At 37.6% G+C, this 8,451-nt stretch overlaps 1 pseudogene; it reads left to right on the forward strand.

Annotated features, from left to right (window-relative positions):
* Positions 1-7,110: 7,110 nt before the first annotated feature.
* On the forward strand, positions 7,111-7,965 carry LOC103263715 (annotated as a pseudogene).
* The last annotated feature ends 486 nt before the right edge of the window (positions 7,966-8,451 follow it).

Below are 8,451 nucleotides of genomic sequence, written 5' to 3' on the forward strand. Positions count from 1 at the left end.
TACAGACACTTGCTTTTGTGGAGACTCTCACAGTCTGACCTGTCCTGTCACCATCTTGCTGGAAATCCCAAGACTATTTTCTAAGATTCACATTATCCAAATTTCTGAGTGAAAATAATTTGAAGCCCAATTCATTCCCTTCTGTTGTCTTCAAGGGCTGACAATGTTTGCATGACTCCACATTATTTAACTGAGCTCACTTCCTACTACCCATTCTCTTGGACAATCTGTTTGGGCCACCCTGAACCCATACTCTTTCTCACTAAACATGATCCCTCTGTCCAGGACATTTTTCTTCATTTAACTTTGCAACTTGCTTCATCAGCTCTTTTTGGACTTCTCTGGGAGGCTTTATTCACATCCATGTTTAAAATGCAACATCAGAGGAATGACATAATCAAGATAAGAGAAAACGAGATCCCAGGTTCCACTTTATCCACAGAAAGATCAACTAGCAACTATTCACAGATGAAAACAATGTTGTAAAAACCCACAAATGTAGAAATAAAACTAAGTATAAACCACAGAACTAAATAAAAACTGCATTAGAAGGGTAAAACGAATGGTTTTACTTTGTATCACCCATTATCCTCATCCAAGTTGGACAGTAACATACAGAGAGGATTCCCCTGGGTCCATAGTTTTTACAAGGGTTAAAGAAAACTGGAGGCAGTCATTCAATTTCTTTAGTATTCACTGGCACTTCCTCAGAAACAAGTTCTTGTCTCACCTCACAGGAAACACTAAGTATAACAACAGAACTAGACTACCTAGCATCAAGTAGAAACACAGAAAGGAGGTTCAAGAACCTTGATAATAGCCCTGGGTTTCTGCCAATGGTGGCATCCCACCAACAACATAGCTCACACATAAAGCTAAGCAGTTCACTCCCAGAAGAACAGTGGAAAGTTGACTTGAGTCCCTAGGCAGTCAGTCTCCATGCCCAGCCTAAGAGCCTACCCCAAGACTTCACGCAGTCAGGGAGACACCAGCTATAGCACATTTCTGCAGAACTTAGGGGTTAGTACTCAACCTGGGAGTCCAAAGAGCAACTTGATTTAGACTCAGAGCCCATCCTAAGGCTCCACCCAAGCAGAGAGATACACTCTATAGTGCATTTCTACAGAGCATGGGGATTAGACCTGCCATATCTGAAAGATCAAACTTTAGCTTGGCCCAGTCATAGAGCCCATTTCAAGGCCCCATCTGGACAGGGAGACCCTGTCACCATGCATCTCTGCAGAGCTTTGGGAGGCTGAGGTGAGTGGATTGCCTGAGCCTGCAGGTTCGAGACCCTCCTGGGCAGCAAGACCTCATCTCTACAATAAATCAAAAAATCAGCCGGGCGTGGTAGCGCATGTTTGTAATTCCGGCTACTTGGAAGGCTGAGGCGGAAGGATCACCGGAGCCCAGCAGGTCGAGGTTGCGGTGGCCAGAAGCGGCCACTGCACTCCAGTCTGGGCAACAGAGTGAGACTCCAACTGAAAAAAAAAAAAGAAAAAGAAAAAGAAGTAGACCTGCCCAACTCAAGAATCCAAAAAGTGGCTTGACCCAGACTGAGAGCCCACTTCAAGTTCTCACTGAGGCAGAAAGAAACCCTCAACTATGCATTGCTACAGAGCATAGATTTTGGACTCATTTGTTTTGAGCACTGACTCTGTCTAAGCTCAGAGTCCAGCCTTTAGACTTGTCCAACTGAAGAAAATGCATAACAGTACTTCCGAGCCAGATAATACATCCTGTGGCTCTCCTTGTGATCAGAGGTGATCATAGTGCCCAGCCAACAGCTCTATCTGATTGCAGAACCCAGCCAGTGGTTTATAAGGACAATGGAGCATAGCCAGAAGCCCCACCTGACCTCAGAGCAAAGGCAGCAACCCAGTCAACTAGAGAACCCTACAGCAAACTCTGCATGCTTAAGGTTGCTATTGGCTGGCCCATTGAGAATTGCAGGCTAGACTAAGTAGTGAAGGTTTGTCCCTGCTAAAGAATGCCTATGAGGCCAGAAGAAGAGGCTGGCTCTTTAAATGTAGAGATACTAACACAAGGACACAAAGATTATAAACACACAAGGACTATGAAGAATTAGGGAATCATGACACTTCCAAAAAAATAAACCTAGTAAAGTTCCAATAAAGTACCCCCCAAAATAGACATCTGCAAAGTGACAAAGAATTCAAAATAATCCTCCAGAGAAGTTTAGTGAATAACAAAAGGATATAGATAAAAAATAAACAAAATCTGAAAAACAATACAAAAAATATGTGAAGATAGCCAAATAGACACAATAAAAATAGAAATTCTAGATGTGAAGAATATAATGACCGAAATGAACATTTCAAAAGAAACCTTCAATGGCAAACTTGAGCAAGCAAAACACAGACTCAATGAGCTCAATAACAGAACATTTGAAGTTAACCAATCAGAAAAGGAAAGCCTGCAGAAATTATAGGACATTATCAAGATAATTAAATTCAAATAATAAGGTTTGCAGATGAATAAAACAGAGAAAAATGTCTAGAAAGCATATTTAATGATAAAAAAGGCTGAAAATTTCCCAAATCTGAGGAAAGAAGTCAACATACAGTTAAAGGAAGCACAGAGGTTTTCAGTCAAATTCAACTCATACATAGGGCATTGTACCAAGATACGTCATAATTAATATATCAAAAATCAAACCCAAAAAATTTTTAAGAGAAATAAGAGATAAACATATCATATACAAGAGAGTCTCAATATGGCTATCAATAGAATTTCTATTAGAAACCCAGCAGGCCAGGAAAATAATAGGATGATACATTCAAAGTGCAGAAGAGAAAATAAACAGAAAACCAAGAATATTTTACCTAACAAAGGTATCTTTCAGAAATAATGGACAAATAAAAACTTTCCCAGATGAACAAAAACTAAAGAAGTTCTTCACACTAGGCTTGCCTAAGAATTGCTAAAAGGAGTTTTTTGGTTTTTTGGGGGGGTCAAAATGAAAGTCCAATTCATAACTTAAAACATAAGGAAGCAGAAAGTTCAATGAAAAAAGAAATGTAGAGTCATACACAGAATACTTGGACTAGCATGGGGTTGTATGTAAAGCAATATTACGTCTAGTATGTGGGTTAAAATATAAAACTATCAAAAAACTGCAACTAAAATGAATTAAGTAATATAAATTATAAAAAGAGGTACATTTTGACGTCAAAAACATAAAATGAGTTAGTTGGGAGGAGTAATGTAAAGTTGGACTATGCAAGCAAAGTTAAGTTGTTATTCAATTGAAATAGCCTTTTAAGTATAGCACGGTTTATGTAAGCCTTAGTAATCACACAGCAAAATCTATAGTAGATGCACAAAACATTAAAAAGTATTAAAAAAAAAAACACCACTATATAAAACCTTCAAACCACAAAGGAAAACAGCAAGAGAGGAAGAAAACATGTACCAATAAAATAAGTAGTAATTCCTTATCTAACAGTAATTACTTGGAATAAAAATGGATTAACTCCTTTATATAGTATATTAAATTATCCAATCAAAAGAATGTCTGAATAGATTTTTTTTTAAAAGAGTCTCATTTCCCATTTAAGGACACAATATAAACTAAAGAGATAGAGATAGAAAAATACATTCCACACAAATGGAAACCAAAAGTAAGCAAGGGTAGCTATCCTTATACCAAACAAAGTAGACTTTAAGACAAAAACTGTAAAAAGAGACAATGAAGATATTATCTAATGATAAAGTCATCAGTTTTTCAACAGAATATAATTGCAAATATATATGCACCCAATATCAGAGCACCTAAATATATAAAGTAAATCTTAAATAATCTCATGTGAGAGATAAATTGCAATATTACAATAATAGAGGAATGCAATATCCCACTCTCAACAATGGACAGATCATCCAGACAGAAAATGAACAAGAAAGCATTTGACTTTAACTACACTTTAGAACAAATGAACCTAAAGGACATATGTAGAATATTCTACCCAAAAGGATCAGAATACACCTTCTTCTTAAGTGCATACAGAACATTCCCCAGGTTAGATTATATGTTGGAACACAAAGTGATTTTGAATACATTTAGAGGATGGAAATTATTTAAATTATCTTTTCTGATCACAATGACTTGAAACTACACATCACTTAGAGTAGATCTTGGAAAATTAACAAATATATTAAAATTAAACAACATGTTTCTGAACAATGAGTCAAGAAAGAGATAAAAAATATTTTGAAACAAACAAAAATGGAGACACAGCATGCCAAAACTGATGAGATGTAGCAACAGTAAGTTTAAAGAAATAAATACCTATATCAAAAAAGAAGAAATATCTGAAATAAACAAGCTAACATTACACCTCAAGGACTAGAAAAATATTAAAAAACCAAGCCCAAAGTTAACAGAAGAGAGAAAATATAATGAACAGGGAAAGATAAATACAATAGAGACTTGAAAAATCACTGAAAAAATAAATGAAGACAATCAAATAATAGGTTTCTTGAAAAGATAAAGCTAACAAACTCTTAGCTATGCTGAGGAAAAAGAGAAAACTTAAACAAATAACATCGGAAACAAAAGGGGAGACATTACTATTGATACTACAGACACATAAAGGATTATGAGATCATTATGAACAATTATACATCAACAAACTAGATAACTTAGAAGAAATAGATTAATTTTTAGAAACAGCCCACTAAGATTAGAAACTGAACCTAACATTAATCGGAATTCCTGAGGCAGATATAGAGACAGAAAACTCCCATGAAATTATGCAAGAAAACTTCCCTCATCTCATCAGTAATGCAATCATTCAAACACAAGAGATTCAGAGCCGGGCTCGGTGGCTCAGCCTGTAATCCCGCGCCTTTGGGAGGTTGAGGTGAGTGGATTGCCTGAGCCCACAGGTTCGAGACCTGCCTGGGCAGCAAGACCTCATCTCTACAATAAATCAAAAAATCAGCTGGACATAGTAGCACATGCCTGTAATTCCGGCTACTCAGAAGGCTGAGGCGGAAGTATCGCTGGAGCCCAGCAGGTCGAGGCTGCGGTGGCCGGGAGCGGCCACTGCACTCCAGTCTGGGTGACAGAGTGAGACTCCAACTCAAAAAAAAAAAAAGAAAAGAAAAGAGATTCAGAGAACCCCTGCAAGAAAATAAATGAGAAGACAAAGTAGGTATAAAAGAAAAAATCCTAAAGGCAGCAAGAGATAAAGGTCAGACTACCCATTGGGAAGAACAATTAGAATAACAGCAGACTTATCTACAGCAATACTTCAGGCTAGGAGAGCTTGAAGCCTATCTTCAAAGTTCTCAAAGGTAAACAATTTCAACCAAGAATTACCTACCAAGCTAAGCTAAGCTTCATCCATGATGGAGACTTAAAATCCTTCACAGACATTCAATCACTAAGAGTTTACACTGCCTCCAACCAGCTCTATAGGAAACACTTAAGAAAGTATTAGACAGAGAAGAAAGGGAAAAAAAAAGAATGACAACTATCTTCCCAAGAATGCAAAAAACAGATTGAAAATACACATGAAGCAACCCCAAAATCAAAAAAAGACAACAAACAAATAAACAAACAAATAGCAGCAACAGCAACAAACTCTATAAGAGCTTCATGACAAGGATAAACTCCTATATCTCTATAATTACCCTGAATGTGAATGGACTAAACGCATCACTGAAAAGACATATAATTACAAAATGGATAAAATATCATGAGGCAACAATATATTGTCTCCAAGAGACTTATCCCACCAGAAAGGACACTCACAGACTCAAAGGAAGAGGATGGGAAACAAAACTTCAAGCAAATGGAACACAAAAGGAAGCAGGAATCACAATCTTAATATCAGACAAAACAACATTTAAGATATCAAAAATTTAAAAATATGTGGAAGGTCACTACATAATGATAAAAGGTTCAATCTATCAACAAGAAATATGCATCCAGTCAGGCTCAGTGGCTCAGCCTGTAATCCCGTGCCTTTGGGAGGCTGAGGTGAGTGGATTACCTGAGCCTGCGGGTTCGAGACCCGCCTGGGCAGCAAGACCTCATCTCTACAATAAATCAAAAAATCAGCCGGGCGTGATAGTGCACGCCTGTAATTCCAGCTACTTGGAAGGCTGAGGAGGAAGGATCGCTGGAGCCCAGCAGGTCGAGGCTGTGGTGACTGGGAGAGACCACTACATTCCAGTCTGGGCAACAGAGTGAGACTCCAACTCAAAAAAAAAAAAAGAAATATGCATTCTAAACATATATACATGTGACATAGGAGCACCAACTTTCATAAAACAGCTTCTAGGTAAACTTAAAAAGATATAAAGATATTTACTCTAACTCTATCATAGCTGGGGACTTAAATACCCCACTCACAACCCTAGACAGATCATTAAGACAAAAAAAACCAACAAGGGGATCTGGAACCTCTATGTGACACTTGACCAAATGGATATAATTGCTACCGACAGAACACTCCACCCAACAACCAAGGAATATACATTCTACTCATCACCACATAGAATGTACTCTAAGATTGACCAAATCTTCAACCATAAATCAAGCATAAGCAAACTCCATAAGACTGAAATACTGCCAGACACCTTCTCAGACCACAGTGGAATAAAAATAAATATCAACACCATCAAAGTCCCCCCAAAACCCACAAAGACATGAACACTAAACAGTATGATGCTGAACAACTACTGGGTCAACATAGAAATCAAAACAGAAGTTAAAAGATTCCTGGAAAAAATGAAAACAAAGAAACATCTTACCAAAATCTCTTGGAAGCCATCAAAACAGTTCTAAGAGGGCAATTTATATCTCTATGAATACATATGATGAAAATGGAAAGACCACAAGTTAACAGCTTAACAAATCACCTAAGGAAGCTGGAAAAACAAGACCACCAAATCCCTAACTTCTGCAGAAGAATCCAGATCACCAAAATAAAAGTCCAAAATCGGGACATAGAAGACAAAAAGTTAATACTAAAAAAGAGCTTTCCCTGGTGTGAGTCCATCCTATGCAACTTCTCTCTGGAGCAGTATTCGTTTACCTCCGTCTGCCTTCTCTGTCGCCTAAGTGAGCACCACCACCCCATGGAAGATTCGATGAACATGGACATGAGCCCCTTAAGCCCCAGAACTATCTTTTTGGTTATGAACTAAAGGCTGGCAAAGATAATCACTTTAAGGTGGATAATGATGAAAATGAGCACCAGTTATCTTTAAGAACAGTCAGTTTAGGGGCTGGTGCAAAGGATGAATTGCACATTGCTAAAGCAGAGCAATGAATTATGAAGGCAACCCAATAAAAGTAACACTGGCAACTTTGAAGATGTCTATACAGCCAACAGTTTCCCTTGTCGGCTTTGAACTAACACCACTCGTGAGATCATGGTTAAAGTGTGGTTGAGGGCATGTGCAAATTAGTGGACACCACTTAGTAGCTGTGGAAGAAGATGCAGAGTCAGAAGATGAAGAGGATTAGGGTGTGAAACTCTTAAGTATATCAGGAAAGAGATCTGTTCCTTCCTATCGGGAGGTGGCATGAAGTTTCCTCAGAGAAAAGTAAAGCTTGCTGCTGATGAAGATGATGATGATGATGATGATGATTTTGATGATGAGGAAGCTGAAGAAAAAGCTCCAGTGCAGATATCTGTATGCAATACTCCACCCAAAAATGCACAAAAATCAGACCAGAATGGAAAAGACTTAAAACCATCAACACCAAGACGAAAGTTCAAGAATCCATCAAAAAACAGGAAAAAACTCCTAAAACACCAAAAGGACCTAGCTCTGTAAAAGACATTAAGGCAAAATGCAAGCAAGTATAGGAAAAGGTGCTCCTCTTTCCAAAGTGGAAGCCAAGTTAATCAATTATGTGAAGAATTGCTTCCAAATGACTGATTGGAAGCTATTCAAGATCTCTGGTTGTGGAGGAAATCTCTTTAGAAAATACTTTAAACAGTTTATTAAAATGTCCCATCTTATTTTATTTCTGTAACAGTTAATATCTGGATGTCCTGTTTATTATTCCACCCCAAAATCACAGAATATATATTCTACTCATCACCACATGGAACATACTCCAAGATCTATCATATTCTTGACCATAAATGAAGCATAAACAAATTCCATAAGGTTGAAATATTGCCAGGCACCTTCTCAGATCACAGTGGAAGAAAAATAAATATCAACACCAACAAAATTTCCCCAAAGCTCACAAAGACAGGTACACTAAACAGCATGATGCTGAACAACTACTGAGTTAACACTGAAACCAAAGCAGAAATGAAAAGATTCCTAGAAACAAATAAAAATGAAGAAGCATCTTACCAAAACCTCGGGGATGCTATAAAATCAGTTCTAAGAGGGGAATTTATCTTTCAACAACATATATCGAGAAAATGGAAAGATTCCAAATTGACAGTCTAACAA

This window comes from Carlito syrichta, unplaced genomic scaffold (assembly GCF_000164805.1).
Source record: "Carlito syrichta isolate Samal-C Ts95f unplaced genomic scaffold, Tarsius_syrichta-2.0.1 Scaffold305232, whole genome shotgun sequence".
Taxonomy (NCBI): Eukaryota; Metazoa; Chordata; class Mammalia; order Primates; family Tarsiidae; genus Carlito; species Carlito syrichta.